The sequence below is a fragment of the Dermochelys coriacea genome, chromosome 8 (genome assembly GCF_009764565.3).
Source record: "Dermochelys coriacea isolate rDerCor1 chromosome 8, rDerCor1.pri.v4, whole genome shotgun sequence".
Classification (NCBI taxonomy): Eukaryota; Metazoa; Chordata; order Testudines; family Dermochelyidae; genus Dermochelys; species Dermochelys coriacea.
Window position 1 is genome coordinate 91,651,266 of NC_050075.1, and position 17,628 is coordinate 91,668,893.

At 42.8% G+C, this 17,628-nt stretch overlaps 1 protein-coding gene across 6 annotated transcripts in view; it reads left to right on the plus strand.

Annotated features, from left to right (window-relative positions):
• DOCK7 (dedicator of cytokinesis 7) overlaps nt 1-17,628 on the plus strand; it is a 144,084-nt gene that overhangs the window by 16,331 nt on the left and 110,125 nt on the right. The window lies entirely within an intron of this gene.

Here is a 17,628-nt window from a genome sequence, read left to right on the forward strand (position 1 = left end):
ACTACATATCGATTTTGAATACAGCAAATCTGTAGCAGCCTGCTATAGATTTTCTGTGTTCGCTGTATATATCTAGTAGCAGGGTATTCTTCTCCATTGCGCCTGTGGCATATGCACAGACTGTAGTCAAGGTCAATCAAGAGGCAAAGCTGCTGCCATTTTTCAGTGGTACCTGAAATTACTAGAGCATTTCAATGTCCCATTAACATTATAACAAGAACAAGTTAAATCTAGTCCCTTGGGAGGGCTTTTGTATGCTCCATTTTACCAATAATTCTGTAGTCTGGGTGATGTCATCATGTTACAGAAGCAGTGCTGGGCTGGAGGGTTGTTCCTTCTTGATAGTTGTCTTGTCGCTGCTGCTGTTTTCTTTAGAGATGAGCACTGAAAGCGTAAGAAAGCATATCTGTAAGGGTGTAATAAGAGTAAGTGTGGGAAAGTATAAGTGTTTTGGAGTGTCTTAAGTCAGAGGAATTTATACTGTTCTCTTTCCACAGTCTCACTGAAGATGGAAGATACCTTTTCAAAGGGCTTGTCTGGATTCAGATATCAGTCGCTCTCACCTTTCATTGGCTCAACACTTTCATGGGGTGGTTTTGGTAGCATCTTCAGCTCATGAATATGCAGCCTGCTAATGCGTATGCAGCAGGGTTGTAATTCTTCAGTTGTGGGGTTATACTGCTCTTGTCTTTGTGGCAGGGAATTCTCAGAACATTTTAAAGATACAGTTGAACCCAGTTTATCTGATCTAATTGGGCCAGATCGGATAATCAAAAATTTGGATAATCTGGAGAATGGGCAAAGAGCTTCATCCCCGGCTACAGGGCTGTCAGCCCCCATTCAGTTAATACGGAGAGCTGGATAATGGAGGCTCCGATAAATGGGGTTCTGCTGTAGTTAAACTTTTTTTTTTAAGTTTATTTTTTGAGATATCCCTTTAGTTGATTCAGGGTATAGTAGTAGTTAAAATTCTGTTTCAAATAAGTCAAAACACTCCTATTTTCTATATCAAAGTGTTTCAGCTCTTAAAATAGTCTTTTTAAATTAAATGGTTTTAAAGGGAGTCTTTAATATTAAATGGTCAAGAAAGAAGGTATTTTCTTTCATCTTACGAATTCTTGGAGAGGCGACTCTTGTCTTGCTGAGTTTGGTGAGGGGTGGCTTAAGCATTGCCAGATAACTAATTCCCCAATTAATATAAATATTTCTATACTCAAATGGCTATTTACATTAGTAACCAGTTATAGCATCAAATGACCTTGCTAGATTTGCGCCAAAAATATCTTACTATTTACTTAACAATGGTATCAGGCAGTTACTATGCGAAGGCTTGCATTTAGATAAAAGTATTTGCAAATATGCATCTCAAAAGACTATATCTTAAGTATTTGAAGAACAACAAAGGTTTTCATCTTTAAATATCTGTAAAACATTTCCTAACCATAAATGGTCTCAGTGTTTAAAGAATGAAGACTTTAGAAAGAAATCAGTTTCATCAAGGATATTTCTATTTGTGTGAGTTTAAAAACCAAAGGTTTTTCTCTTTGCAAAGAGGAGGGGTAAAGAGGCCCTTTAGTTTAGTTTATTGCTCTGTTAACATATCCTAAGCATCACTCCTCTTTGGAATATTCTGAATAAGGGATAGACTTACACTCTTTTACACAACCAGGTCACTTTCTAAAACATAAACATCAAGAATTTTTTATTTTTTTGAGATAAAGATCATGTCTATACCACACTGATGTTTTGGGCAAGTTGGAGATGGGGCGGAGTCCTGTTCTTTGTGAAGACACAAGTGTTGGTTAATTGCCTTTAGGAACCATTTGGTCAAGCTTTAGTAGTACATTTACAATTTGCAATTAAAGATGCCTACTAGATATTCTATATAAAGCACAAATCACAATAACTAACACTTATCTATATCTTTCAAAACATAGTATAAAAGAAAATAGTATAGAATGTTAAAACAAAGTAGAAGTTATAAAGCTGCATCCCAGAATCTCTGTAAACAGACTTAGAGGTAATACATATGGATTTAAGGCTAAGGAGATGTCATCCTGTTCGATACTTGGTCCCTGTCACTTGTTGACAGAAAGCAGAGATTTTCTAGGAATTTTCTTAAATAGCTTGTTTCAGAGTAGCAGCCGTGTTAGTCTATATTTGCAAAAAAGAAAAGGAGTACTTGTGGCACCTTAGAGACTAACAAATTTATTTGAGCATAAGCTTTCGTGAACATTTCATTTCACTAAGCAACCAAAAAATAAGCTTGTGAGCTATTGTATTCTCCAAGCATTGTGTTTATGACAACAAGCGTAAGTATCTCTTAAAATTCAGTGACGGTAAGGGTAAATTTGTAATAATTTAACTTTATAAAAATAATCTATAATAATTTTATTAATAGTGATGCAAAAATGGTTATTGAGGTCTGCCGCCTCCTCACATCTGTAAAACGAAATGTAAAAAATTACTTATTAGTACCTGATATAAGGGAGCAAGATTAGACCATTAAAGTGAACACTGCTCTAAACTCACAGTTTAGGAGGTAAAAAAATCCACTGTCCCTATTCATAGAATCATAGAATCATAGAATATCAGGGTTGGAAGGGACCCCAGAAGGTCATCTAGTCCAACCCCCTGCTCAAAGCAGGACCAAGTCCCAGTTAAATCATCCCAGCTAGGGCTTTGTCAAGCCTGACCTTAAAAACCTCTAAGGAAGGAGATTCTACCACCTCCCTAGGTAACGCATTCCAGTGTTTCACCACCCTCTTAGTGAAAAAGTTTTTCCTAATATCCAATCTAAACCTCCCCCATTGCAACTTGAGACCATTACTCCTCGTTCTGTCATCTGCTACCATTGAGAACAGTCTAGAGCCATCCTCTTTGAAACCCCCTTTCAGGTAGTTGAAAGCAGCTATCAAATCCCCCCTCATTCTTCTCTTCTGCAGACTAAACAATCCCAGCTCCCTCAGCCTCTCCTCATAAGTCATGTGCTCTAGACCCCTAATCATTTTCGTTGCCCTTCGTTGTACTCTTTCCAATTTATCCACATCCTTCCTGTAGTGTGGGGCCCAAAACTGGACACAGTACTCCAGATGAGGCCTCACCAGTGTCGAATAGAGGGGAACGATCACGTCCCTCGATCTGCTCGCTATGCCCCTACTTATACAACCCAAAATGCCATTGGCCTTCTTGGCAACAAGGGCACACTGCTGACTCATATCCAGCTTCTCGTCCACTGTCACCCCTAGGTCCTTTTCCGCAGAACTGCTGCCGAGCCATTCGGTCCCTAGTCTGTAGCGGTGCATTGGATTCTTCCATCCTAAGTGCAGGACCCTGCATTTATCCTTATTGAACCTCATTAGATTTCTTTTGGCCCAATCCTCCAATTTGTCTAGGTCCTTCTGTATCCTATCCCTCCCCTCCAGCGTATCTACCACTCCTCCCAGTTTAGTATCATCCGCAAATTTGCTGAGAGTGCAATCCACACCATCCTCCAGATCATTTATGAAGATATTGAACAAAACGGGCCCCAGGACCGACCCCTGGGGCACTCCACTTGACACCGGCTGCCAACTAGACATGGAGCCATTGATCACTACCCGTTGAGCCCGACAATCTAGCCAGCTTTCTACCCACCTTATAGTGCATTCATCCAGCCCATACTTCCTTAACTTGCTGACAAGAATGCTGTGGGAGACCGTGTCAAAAGCTTTGCTAAAGTCAAGAAACAATACATCCACTGCTTTCCCTTCATCCACAGAACCAGTAATCTCATCATAAAAGGCGATTAGATTAGTCAGGCATGACCTTCCCTTGGTGAATCCATGCTGACTGTTCCTGATCACTTTCCTCTCCTCTAAGTGCTTCAGGATTGATTCTTTGAGGACCTGCTCCATGATTTTTCCAGGGACTGAGGTGAGGCTGACCGGCCTGTAGTTCCCAGGATCCTCCTTCTTCCCTTTTTTAAAGATGGGCACTACATTAGCCTTTTTCCAGTCATCCGGGACTTCCCCCGTTCGCCACGAGTTTTCAAAGATAATGGCCAAGGGCTCTGCAATCACAGCCGCCAATTCCTTCAGCACTCTCGGATGCAATTCGTCCGGCCCCATGGACTTGTGCACGTCCAGCTTTTCTAAATAGTCCCTAACCACCTCTATCTCTACAGAGGGCTGGCCATCTCTTCCCCATTTTGTGTTGCCCAGCACAGCAGTCTGGGAGCTGACCTTGTTAGTGAAAACAGAGGCAAAAAAAGCATTGAGTACATTAGCTTTTTCCACATCCTCTGTCACTAGCTTGCCTCCCTCATTCAGTAAGGGGCCCACACTTTCCTTGGCTTTCTTCTTGTTGCCAACATACCTGAAGAAACCCTTCTTGTTACTCTTGACATCTCTTGCTAGCTGCAGCTCCAGGTGCGATTTGGCCCTCCTGATATCTTTCCTACATGCCCGAGCAATATTTTTATACTCTTCCCTGGTCATATGTCCAAGCTTCCACTTCTTGTAAGCTTCTTTTTTATGTTTAAGATCCGCTAGGATTTCACCATTAAGCCAAGCTGGTCGCCTGCCATATTTACTATTCTTTCGACTCATCGGGATGGTTTGTCCCTGCAACCTCAACAGGGATTCCTTGAAATACAGCCAGCTCTCCTGGACTCCCTTCCCTTTCATGTTAGTCCCCCAGGGGATCCTGGCCATCTGTTCCCTGAGGGAGTCAAAGTCTGCTATCCTGAAGTCCAGGGTCCGTATCCTGCTGCTTACCTTTCTTCCCTGCGTCAGGATCCTGAACTCAACCAACTCATGGTCACTGCCTCCCAGATTCCCATCCACTTTTGCTTCCCCCACTAATTCTACCCGGTTTGTGAGCAGCAGGTCAAGAAAATTCAGCAAATTAGTGATTGTAAACCAAAACCGCATTTTGTCATGTACAAATCTGTTTGTTCTGTGTTTTATTTTCCAGCATTTCTAATTACCATGGTTTGTCCCATGTAATCAGTCTCCTATCAATTTCATTTACTGGTGGAATGATTTAGTCTCTGTGACTTCGGTGTCATTTTCATGGTATGGGTATTTTGGCAGAATAGAAACTGGCCAGTGGCTTCACTGAATGGGCCAAGCAGGTGGAGGTGACCGCTTGCTGTGGAGAGCTATAGGGATTGTTCTCCATGTTCACCAAAGGTTGGACAAGAACTAATTAGCTTAGTTTCCAGCAAAGGAGATTTAGGTGAGATAGGAAAAGCTTTCTAATTCTAAGGAAAGTTAAGTACTGGAACGAGTTACCTGAGGAGTCTGTGGAATCCCCATCATTGGTGATTTTTGAGAACAGGTTGGACAAACACTTGTCAGGGATAGCCTAGGTGTACTTGGTCCTGTCTCAGTGTAGGGGGATGAATGAGAGAAAGGTTTCTCAGCCCGTGGGTTGGGACCCAAAATTGGGTCACCAGAATGTTTCAAACGGTCTTGTGGCAGCTCCTGTGACTGGGGCTGGCTGGGTTCACCTCCTGCTCCAGGCATTGCAACCTCTGGGGTCCCAGCACCACTCAGGTTTGGTCCAGCCGTTGTGATGATGGGAGTCCGGTTAGGCCAAATTAGAGCGAGTGACACTGCAACCCTATGAGCCAGGCCACAACTCCACTCTCAAAATGGTTGTCGTAACTTATGTCGCTTGGGTGGGCGGGGGGAGCGACATAAATTATGAGAACCATTTTGAGAGTGGAGCACTATATTGGCCTTCATGGAGCAGCGCCCATTTACTCAAGCTGAGGATATGGCCTCTTACAGCCAGAGCGGTGTACACATTTGTGTCCTAACCAATAATACTGCAGGTGCACAGAGAGGGAAATAAACAGGAAGGAGCTGTGTTTTGGCTGGAAGAGCACTAAACTTGAGTAAAATACTATGTTTGCCATAGAGAAGGACAAAGTCAATAGGAAACAAAATTTTATTTTCAAGTTTATAAGAGAATATAACAGTGAAGAATAATGGCGCTTTAAAGAAAGAAGCTTGACTGTCTCTGTTGCAGTAGAGTTATAAACTTTTGAAATAGGGTTTTATAATGTAGGTGCTGACAGCCTTAACTCCAGTGGCCCAAATACACCAATGTAATGCATAATAGTTTATATAAACCCGATCAATCAAACTGGTATCTTAGTTAAACAGGCAAGGGGTGTCAGTCTATGGACAGATTAAAAATATATGCAGAGTATTTAGTTACAAGTGATGTGCTTGATTCAGGAAGATAAAGACTTTATTGGCCTAGCCCTGGAAAAGAGCCAGCTCCAAGAGATTTCTTTTGTACTGCCTGCGTTGTAGGAGCTGCAGTTTATCTATATGTTGTACTTGATGTACAACCTCTTATCTAGGGGCCAGGTTATACCACCTTTACTCAGACTAAGTAGCACCTTAGTCCAGGAGTAGCATTTTATCCATATTAATTTCAGTGGGGCTACTTGCAGAGTAAAGTACTGCTTGCTGTGAGTAAGGATGGCAGAATCTGACCTTAGGGATCAAAATGGAATGAAGTCTGTCTTGAGCAACTTTCCCAGGGATCAGCAAAAATTGATATGCTTTAATTAGGGGTCAGGCAAAACCAAGCTGCAACACTGGAGGTCTCTTGAGACACGGGGTGAGCTGTTGTAGGTGGATCTCAGTGCTGGTTTCGCTGTACATATTTTGAGACATCAGTATTGAAAACCTGTGCTATAAGGGACTTATCCAGTGCCCATTGAAGTCTTTCCAGTGACTTCAATGAGTACTGGGTCACTTGCTGAATAACGTTGCCCTTCATGGGCTATCTCCATCTCCACTGTAATGCCATTCATTTCATGGCCAAGGTTCACATCAGAAGGAACATTTTGCAACCTTCTGGCCAAGTGTAAATGACAAGAAAAATTCTTGGCCCCATCGCTGGCTAGACATATAGGAGGACCCTCAGACCATTGCAGCTACTTGGAACCAACAACAGGACCCCCAGATTCTGAGCTGGAGTAACAAAGCACTGGCAGTCTGCCCCAGTGGAGGGAACTGATATCAACTCTGCCATTTCTTCTGGTTGGTTCCCCCAGCATAATCTCAGTCTGGATTGAGTTGCAGACAGTTTGACCTCATCTAAGACTCAGTCCCAGCAAAACAGTGTGGTAAATTGATTACCTTCGCCATCTGGGTCTGATAGACCAGAGATGTAGAGTAAAGTGTCCACTGAATACTGGAAACACATAGCACCCGTCAGCCTGCAACAGCCTCATGTACACATTGTGGGGATGACAAGGTATGTGAGAATCCTTGGGCCAGATGCACAGTCACCGAACACAACTTTCTGAGTCCTTTCAGAAAAAAGGAACGGAGCCACTCAAATACAATTTTGTTCATCCCTTCAAGACCACATGATCAGTGGTATCAAAGGCAGCTGATCAGTCTCAAAGGAACAACCTGAACGGTTACTTAGTTATTCTCTATTGCTAGTTCTGCTGACCCCTGGCATAGAGACAGTGTCTCTATGCCCAAACTTGTACTGACCTGGGTGAAATAAATCTGAGGAGTATAGGAACAGCCAGAGTTGTGTCCACACCACTGTCTCTAAAAAAAGATAGAGGAAGGTTAGAGACCAGTAATGGAAATTTTGCCATTGACTTCAGTGGGGCCTGGATTTTTACCTTTTTAATCTTGTTGTTGGCAAGATTATCAATATCCAGATGTGGCTTCTTGAGGAAAGGCCTACTAACCAAGAAGCTGGCACTGTGCCCACCTGAAGAGAATTGTTAACATCTTTTATAATAATAGCCTATTATTTTGCCACTAGACTTTACCAGCCAGGAAGGAGAGGGGTTGAACATGCAGATGTTTGTCCAAAGATCTGCTAGCACCTTTAGATCCTCAGTGAGAGGAACTGACCAAAACTTAAATAGAGAAGACACTGGCTGTCTTCCCACAAAAACCAAAGTTCAGACTGAATTAAAATGATCTTATCTATAAAGTACAATAACAATTTATTGCAGTCTCGGAGTGAATAATACTCAACTCTCTCTCCAGATGGAGACATTGAGAATTTATCAAACTGTCTAATGGCCTGAAACAGGTCCACTGATTTGGACTTCATGGCTTCTTCCTTTGCTTCCTGAGTGACTGCAGTGTAAGATTTCAAAACACTTGACTATGTGATGAGGCGTGGGATTTTTACCAGTGTTCTTGTCATTTATCCTCACTTCCACTGTAGACTAAGATGATCTGTGGAGTTGATGAGTCATAAACAAAGTATAATAATGTCCTGATAGGTCATCAGTAGTCGTCTATTGCCTGCATCACAGTTTTCCTCAGGGTCCTCTGAAACTGAACCAGTTCTGTAGCTTCCAATACTGGACCAATAAAACAGTTTCTTCATCTCAGTGGGAGCAGTGCAGCCTAAAATGACAAGGTTTAGAGGTTTGGGTTATATAAGTAACCAAAATTTGAGATGCTCATCCAGAGCTTATCTGAACTATCCAGACTCCTTGGCTCTGCATATGTGGTCCAGAAATCTTAGGCGAATTAGTTCATCGGGTGTGTGCAGCTTCTGCTCTGGGTCAAACTGGAAATACCATGAGAACAGCAACTTGTGCATTGTTTCTGTTCCTGGCCAGAACCAAGACTGCAGAGGTGTATAATAGTGAAAAACAGCACAAAGGAAAAGTTATGTGAACTTTAAAGAACTTCATAAAAGCGTCTGTCCTGGTTTAGTTAAACTTCTGGTGGGATTTGGGTTGATGCTTATTTTGTGTAAACGAGTTCGCTCATCCCTACTTTTCCCTTCTCTTTCTTCACCTTTTACCCCACAGATAGCTAAAGCTTAAAACAATGCACTTTCCGTTTATTTGCCAGTAGTCTAATATGAACTAGTTCCTCTTTATAACCATGAATTTATGTTTGGCCTGTTTACTCAGGTGCTAGACAGTATTTTTGGCTGCACAGATGGTAATTCTAATACTAGGCTTCTGGGTTTGACTTTTATGTTTATTTACATCTTCACGGTACAAGTCATCTGAAGAGGCATAATGGAAAAACTGTTAAGCCTAACCTTGTGCTTAGTCCGGAGACATGTGGAGCACCCACAGTTCCCACTGAGTGCAGTAGCATTGGCAGGTGTCCAGTAGGTCCTTTGGCCATTTTCAGGATGAAGTCCTTCAATCATGTGGGTAGTAGGTTTTTTTTCTTCTATTAAATATAAGAAACCTACATTACTGGAGTACTGCAGTTGAGATTTTATGTGCACAGAAGTCAGGAAATTCAAATTATGCATCTCCCCTGCAACCATAACTGAATCCTTACATAGATCACATATTCTGAGTTATTCTTTATGGTACTGAATTAATATATATTGTGCAGTGTGGCCAGTCTCCAGCTACAACTGTGCAGTGATGTTCCCCCCCTCCCCCCACTATTTCTGAGGGAGAGGAATTTAGAAAAATGGGGAGGAAATGAGAAAGGGGGGCTGCTCTGTCAAGCTGTGCACACGTGTAATTTAGTGGTGGAACTTTCGGTTCAAATGTTAGGTGCTCTGGAACAGTGCTCCTTAGGGTATATGAAGTTTGAAACTGCCAGTGTGGGGGGTGGAGGGCAGAAGGAAGGATAGCACATTTTAAACCCTAAATGTTTGTTTGTTTGTGTGTGTGTGCGTGTGTAATATATATATATTAGATATATATATATTACACACGCACACACACACAAACAAACAAACATTTAGGGTTTAAAATGTGCTATCCTTCCTTCTGCCCTCCACCCCCCACACTGGCAGTTTCAAACTTCATATACCCTAAGGAGCACTGTATATATAAAAGATCATTCAAACAACCTTAACTTTACCCCTGTTATGCTACCCATGAGAACAACCAGAAACTCTAACAATCTTTGTCCTTCCTACATGTAGGTTCATTTTAGTAGTGCCTAGGGGAACCAGGATTGTACAACGGATAGGGTTCTGGACTGAGAATCAGAAAACCTCAGTTCTATTCCCAGCGGTGCCATTGGCTCATTCTGTGATCTTGGCCCAGTTATTTAACCTTTCTGTGTCACAATTTCCCAGTTTGTAAAATGGAGAGAATAATACTTATTCACCCTTCATGAAGTTCTTTGAGGTCTATGGATGCACAGCATTATATACATACCTAGTTAGTTAGTTAACAGCTCTGCCCTTCTGTACAGCTATATACAGTCCATGGAAGAATTCCTAATTATCCAAATACCATACTATATACAGCTATGCCACTTGTTGCCACTTGCACAAGTGTAAAACAGAGCTAGTATGTCTACAAGTATATACCTCCTGATCTGGTATGATGAAATTATGACTTAGTATTAGGGTGATGTTTGTAGGGAGCCACTTAAAATCAATTCTCTATGGTTCACGTTTTCAAAATCCACCTGCAAGCTGTATAATTGCTGTGTGTTTTCTGAAAAAGTAAGGTTAAAGAGGGAAATAGAAGGTTAATGGTGTGAAGGGGGAAGATTAATGGTGTTAAGGGGGAAAGTTAAGGTTGTTTGGGTGACTGTCATGGTGAATTTCTTTATTTCTAAAATACTCTGTGTTTTGTTTATATTGTGGAGACTTAACTGGAATTTCCAGACTTTCTAAAGTTTCTGGGCCTCAGCCTCAGCTCGTGTGAGCTGGAATAGCTCAATTCACTTCAGTAGAGATACATCAATTTACATTTGCTGAAGATTTAGCCATGTGTATTTTGAGAAAATTAGTGGTCTTTAAGGGTTTTTTGGCTGCAGTAAGAGAGATTCTTTTAACAGTAACTCTAGGTTAACAAAGTCTTTTACCTGCAATGTTTCTTGTTGTTCAGAGAGAGGATTAAGAAGTGGAGTCTCTAGGTGGGGATATGAAAACTTTGAGAAACTAAATTCCAAGATGCAAATTAAATGTCTGTTCCATTGTCTCAGATCAGTGGGTGGAATTTTACATGTAAGTTTTCTCCAGTGGAAGATGTGGCCTGAATGAATAACAAGAGGAAGTAGCAGTGAAAAATTCTTGAATACTGATTGTTTTTTATACGACGGATATTCAGTCTAGTCAAAGAGCTTTCTCAGATGTGCCAAAGAATTCTTGAGACACTGTCAGTTACTTTTTAACTCTTTTTGGAAAACTTATTTTTAATATTTCATTTTCATGGTGTGTGTGTGTGTGTGTGTGTGTGTGTATGTGTGTGCAAAATGCAGTACTGTAATTTCATGACCTCAGACTAGGAGGTTTATACATACACTGGCATATGTGTATCCAGTTTACACAGTTTGTATTCTGTCCTTCTCCATCTGACAAACTGACATTTTTGGACCATTTTGGGAAAAATCTTTTATAGTAAAATCTTGTGCCACCTCCATGGCCGTGCCCGGGTCATAATCATGTGGAATTGCTGCATAAAAATCTGTTTAAGACCATTCCTTAGGGACTGCCTACATTGTTAAATTGGTACTTAGTAATTAGTACCTTAGTAAATTAGTAAAAACTATCTCTGTTGAGAAACGGATATTTTAAAAGCAGAACAATATGCTATTGTGGACACAGTTACAGCGATATTAAGGTGCTGACACCAGTATTGCTTATTCATGTAAATTTACATAAATAAGACCTTGTCTTCACACAAATCATATCATTTTAATTAAAGTGGTGCAACCTTCCTTGAGTGGACCTAGTTATATTTGTATAAAGGTGCTTATACTGGTATAGCTTATTCCTGTACAGGAATGGGAATAAGGGATGTTTATACGGGTAGAACTGCACCCACACTAAGGCTTGTACAGGTTTAACTATGTTGGTATCAGTAGTGTAGTTGATTTTACCCACTTTTCATCTGGGGAATATGGAGTTCAGCTAAGATTAATTTACCCATTTCTTTTTTTTACCACTGCATCATTGATTGCTATAAAATTGCCCCTGAACCAACATAATTAAATCAATACAAAAGTTGTGTGTAGCCCATACCTTAGAAGCATTCTTGTATGCTGGCTATGGGTAAGTGGCAGAGGGTATAACATTTTTTATTAAAGCTAATGTTAAAAAAATTGTATAATACACAGGTTAAGAAAAGAGTGTTTGTACATCTGGGTATAATGCTTAATTATCCACAAATACAAAGTTTCTTTTTAAAGTCATAAGATACATGCAATGCATAAGCAGCAATCACCCAAATTTAGGTGAATACATTTAAGAATACAATTTAGATATTAGCATACAAGTATTTGGATACATCACTCATGAAAAGTTATTCAGATACTTGGTTGTGGAAAGCAAATATAGCAATGAGTGAAGATTGTCTCTCAGTAATTGAGAATTTAGGGTTGGTTGTACATTTAGATAATGCAATCCAGGAGGAAAGTATTTCAGTTACTTTCCTGTCTGCACTTCTAATTGGCACTCCAGCTCATCCCTCGTGGTATTGCCGATGTCTGGTGATGCATTCTATGTATATGTCCCTCGACCACCTGATGGTGTCCAACACCATGAGTTGCCACATCAGCTGAGCGTAGCATTGACCGATTCCGCATTCTTTCAACACTCACTCGTTACTGGGGTCCCATGCACCCAAGGCTCCAACGAACAGCCCATGTGTCTGAACCTGGTAACTCTAACTCTCAAGGTTTGGCCAGAGGGGTGTATTTCTCCACCTTTCGAGCTCGGGCATCGTGAAAGGCCGGGGTCCTGTTCTCAAAGGGCACTGTATCTACACTGCAATGTAAGCCCAGGTTTAGTGGGACTCAATTCAGCAGAGCCTGAGTTTGAGAACCGAGGGCTTGAGTATCTACACTGATTGCCAACTCTAGGTTAAGAATTTTTTTAACCCAGGTCTCCAACAGTATGCAGACGTGAGTCCAACCAACTGTATCCCAGACTTCCGAGTGCCCTCCAAAAATGTGGTCATTCTATTCCTTTCTTCCTGGGGCAGTGCGGGAAAGTTGTCCACTCTGCACGTTACAGGAAGTTTGAATAGTCTCCCAGCATATCCTGACATGCTGTCATTTGGGTCTGTGTGCTCCCAGCAACCGGAGCCAGCAATATGCAGGAGTCAACATTTGAAGAACTTCTCTTACTTGAGCTTTCACTTCTGTGTCAGGAAATGGGCAGAGCTTCCATGAGGTGCTGGTGGATATTCTGACAGTATTTCCTGACCCACTGAAGGCACGTGACAAAGCTAATGGCAGAGCAGGTGGAGGAGGAGTAACACACAGAGATGGCAGACTCAAATTGGTTGATAGAATATCAGAGTTGGAAGGGACCTCAGGAGATCATCTAGTCCAACCCCCTGCTCAAAGCAGGACCAATCCCCAATTTTTTTTCCCCAGATCCCTAAATGGCCCCCTCAAGGATTGAACTCACAACCCTGGGTTTAGCAGGCCAATGCTCAAACCACTGAGCTATCCCTCCCCCCATGCTCCTCAGGGCACATGGTATATCTGCTAATGCTCCCTATGTCAACCAGTGCTTACGTAGACCATAAGCATGGACTGGGGGACAACATCCTCTTGCAGACCTGGGATGACAAGCAGTGGATCCAGCGTTTTTGCATGAAGAAAACTACATTTCTGGAACTCTGTGAGCAGCTTGCCCCAACCCTCCAACATAAAGATGTGTATGAGGGCAGCCATGCCACTCCAGAAACGAGTTGCTATAGCTGTCTGGAAGCTGATTGCTACAGGTCTGTTGCCAACCATTTTGGTGTTGGAAGATCAGCTGTGGGTAAAGGGTGGCAGAGCCAGTGCACTCAGCCAGAAAGTTTACCTACCACAGCTGGAGCTGGATGCACCCGGGCAATAGAAGTCAGAGATGCTTTGTGCTGCTACATTATAGACTTGCACGGGCCAGTGGAAGAGGGGGGAATAGTAGCTTTTATGAATGTGCCTGTGAGGGACAGGGCCCGATTGCTTGAGAGGGGTTTCAGTGCCTGGGGGGTTGATTGCCATGCAATATACTTATGAATGACCTGACCATTTATCAAATGGGGGGTAGAGGAAGGTTGATTCACAGTATGAATTGATGTAAGGAAGTGATTGATGTATGGATTGATGTAACTAATTGTACTGAGAAACAGTGTTTATATACAAATTCCCAATTGTCCCTGATCATGTGTTCACCTTTATTATCTGAAATACACATTGTAAGAGGTGATGCAGTGATAGCAACACACTTTATAAACTATTATTAGAAAAGTACAATATTAACCCCCTGCCAGGCATATCAGCTGCCATTTCCACACCAAAATACCAGTAACAACACAACCTCAAAAAAAGTGCATGAACAAATGCAAACAGTAAAACGGTGTATAAGTCAGAGTCACTACTGTTTCATGTCCCTGGCCCCCCATTCTCCTTTCCGTTCCTTCCATGTTTGCTGTCCACTTGGTACCAGGGTAGGAGGGTGGAGGCATTCACAGGGGATGGAGTCAGTATGGAAGACTGCATGGTACACAGTTGCCCTGCCCAGCTGCTCCTAAGGTCTGACTGCATGGGCCACCCAGGCATGGAGTTGTCCAAGGTTTTCCTGGACTACATCACAGAGTACCATGCAGGAGACTCAGGCTGTGGTGTAGGTACAACAGGAGCCAATGCTCTTGTGGCCGTTAGTAGTAGCAGCTGCTCCAAAGTTCTTTCTGCTGCGCTCTGGCATCCTCCCTTAGTTGCCATTCCTGTTCCAGGAACTGTGAAGGAAGTGCCTGCTCCCACGCTGAAACCCTGTCCTCAAGCTGCGCAACCAGCCTGAGTCTTTCCTCTCTCCTCTCGCCCATGCCTTTCCTCTCGCCGTCAATCCCTCTGTCTTTGATACTGGGGTTGCTTGGTGGCCCTGTCCAGAACTTCAACCACAAGTTCACCACGGAAATGCTTCCTCTTGGAGCAGTCCGTGAAGGTGCATTGGTCCAGGCTTTTGCTGCAGTGTGGGGGAGCTGTGAAGGTGCTGCAAGCTGTAGAGGTCAAAGGGCCTTGGAATAGGACAAGACGCACAGAGTTAGTGTCAGTGCAGAAAAAATCCTTGTGGAATTTCAAGGACATGAAATGTTACTGTTGAAAACTGAACTTCAATATATTGTGAGAGGGCTGCTTCAGACCACAGAAGCTCCCTGGACACAGCCGGGTTCATCACAGCGAAAGAAGTGCAGAGACAATGGTAAGTAAAAAATCACAGCTGCTTTTTTTTATTTTCCTAAAATTTGCAAAACAGATTTATAAATGGAACACATTTCCATTGTCCCCAGCTCCCCAGTTCACTGGTTTCAGGCAGCACGTTACACCTACCACGCTGAGTGGTTACAGAGTAGCGTCCTTATAGGCATGGCAATGTAAGGCTATTATTTTTGACAAACAGGAAAGATCTGTCCCTTTCCAGTAAAAAAAAATCACTTTTCAAGGCATTTTTTACTGTTTGCATTTCCTAGTTGCCATTTTGAATTCCACATGGTGGAAGTGGGTGGGTAGGCTGGGGGGACACCAAGGTGCTGGCATACAATCCATCATCAGCAGATATATATTGCTAGCCGGGGCTTGTAATAACTTTTGCATTGGTTCATAGAATGGAAATTCCTCCCGTTTCTGTATTAATAAACATACCAGGCTCTGGGGCAGCTTCTGTCCCTTCTGTTTCCGATGCCAGCTCCATAGCTGGCTTTTCCTCGGGATGGGGGTGAAGGGAGGAGAACATCAAAAAGTGGCTCAGAGTAAAGCCTCAGGATATGCTGCAGTTGCTCCTGTGGCAAAGCTTCCTCAGGGACTGGTGTCAGCAGCAGAGTCACTTCACTAGCTTCATTCGGCACCTGCTGCTGCCTCCCATCAGTTCCCATGCTGGATTCTGGGGTCAGCAGGTCACCAACTTTGCTAACCTGGTCATCGTGCAGCACCATTGGCTTTGTGCTCAGTGCACTACCCAGCACCTGGTCAAACTCCTCATAAAATGGGCAGGATGTCTGTGAGTTGCCCAAGGTGCAGTTCTGGTCCATGGTTTTCTGGTCCTTGGTCCTGAGCTGCTTAATTTGCTCCCTGCACTGGTTACCAGTCCAGTAAATGCCCAACATTGACAGCTTCTTTGCTATTGGCTGGTATGTATGGTCATTCCTGGTACTCTTACTGCCATTCACTGTTTTGCTGGCCTCGCACCTGAGATTAACTACAATCTGGCTGTGCACCCATGACCGTGAAGCAGGGTGCTTTGCGGAGGACTGCTTCTGGTCAGTCTCCATTGCAAACACAACAGGTTCTCCTAAGGTGTGTTTTGCAGCTCAGCAGTTAGGAAAAAAAAAATATGGAAGGGTTAAACGCTGACTCGCTGAGCTGCTGCACTACAGCAAGGAGGCTTGCTTCCATTTCCCTGAAGTCACTTGGTGATTCTTAGGAGAGAGAGGACAGAGGAAGTTGGCCCATGGGATTGTGGGATACTTTTGGTGGATTCCCAGGACCTGAGTCTGGAGGAGGGAGTCTACACTGCAAAGCAATAGTGGTTGAGCCCTGGGTCCCAGTTTGACTTGAGCTCAAACCCTCCACCTCTTGGGTTCTAGGACCCTGTGTCTGAGCCTGAGTCCAAGATGGAAGAGAGGTTTTGGCTCAAGCCAGAGTCTGAGCCTGGGCTTACATTGCAGTGTAGACATACTCTGTGGGTATTGACAATAGGTCCAGCTTGTGCCCCCCCCCCCAAAAAAAAAAACCCTTAGCCAGGTGGGGTTTGCATACGCTTTAAAAAAACTGGTTGGTGTGCACTGCTGGAAGGCACTCGGATACTATGACGATAAGTGTGATATAAGAACCGATACAGAATAGTCCAGAATAGATCAACAGAGGCAGGTAGCTTTAATTTTGGAGACTTTTCTGTTTGAGAATCTGTGAGGAGTCATTCTTTTTAATACAGAGTACGTTCCCTATCCAGGTTATAACCATTTTCAGGTCAGGCACATTTTTGGGCCTACACTATCTGATGGTCGTGTAGGGGATATGGAACGCTATTAATTTTGGAGATCACATGCTGTCAAGGGATAGCCACGTGTCAGAATCTGCCATTAATGTTGCTGTGGTTGGGGCAAATCCTACAGATCTTACACAAATAAAACTCCTTTGGGGAGCTGGGGAAAAGACTACAGGATTTGGTACATAGCAAATGAAACTAATTTACTCTTCAGTATAAGTCCGTGGGACTCTTTGAGGGGGAAGAGTAGATTTATGTTTTGCATTCACGAGAGAAGACATTTACATGGAGACAGTGTTAGCTTTCATTGGGGTGTTCCCTTCACTGTTTATACTGATTTAGCAACTGTTTCTGCATTCCCCAGGGTAAATGAGTTCTGTGTGTCTCTTGAGTCAAAGACAGGTTTCAGAGTAGCAGCTGTGTTAGTCTGTATTCGCAAAAAGAAAAGGAGTACTTGTGGCACCTTAGAGACTAACAAATTTATTAGAGCATAAGCTTTCGTGAGCTACAGCTCACTTCATCGGATGCATTTGGTGGAAAAAAACAGAGGAGAGATTTATATACACACAATCTCTCCTCTGTTTTTTCCACCAAATGCATCCGATGAAGTGAGCTGTAGCTCACGAAAGCTTATGCTCTAATAAATTTGTTAGTCTCTAAGGTGCCACAAGTACTCCTTTTCTTTTTGAGTCAAAGAGTGGTGGTAGTTCAGATTTGTGG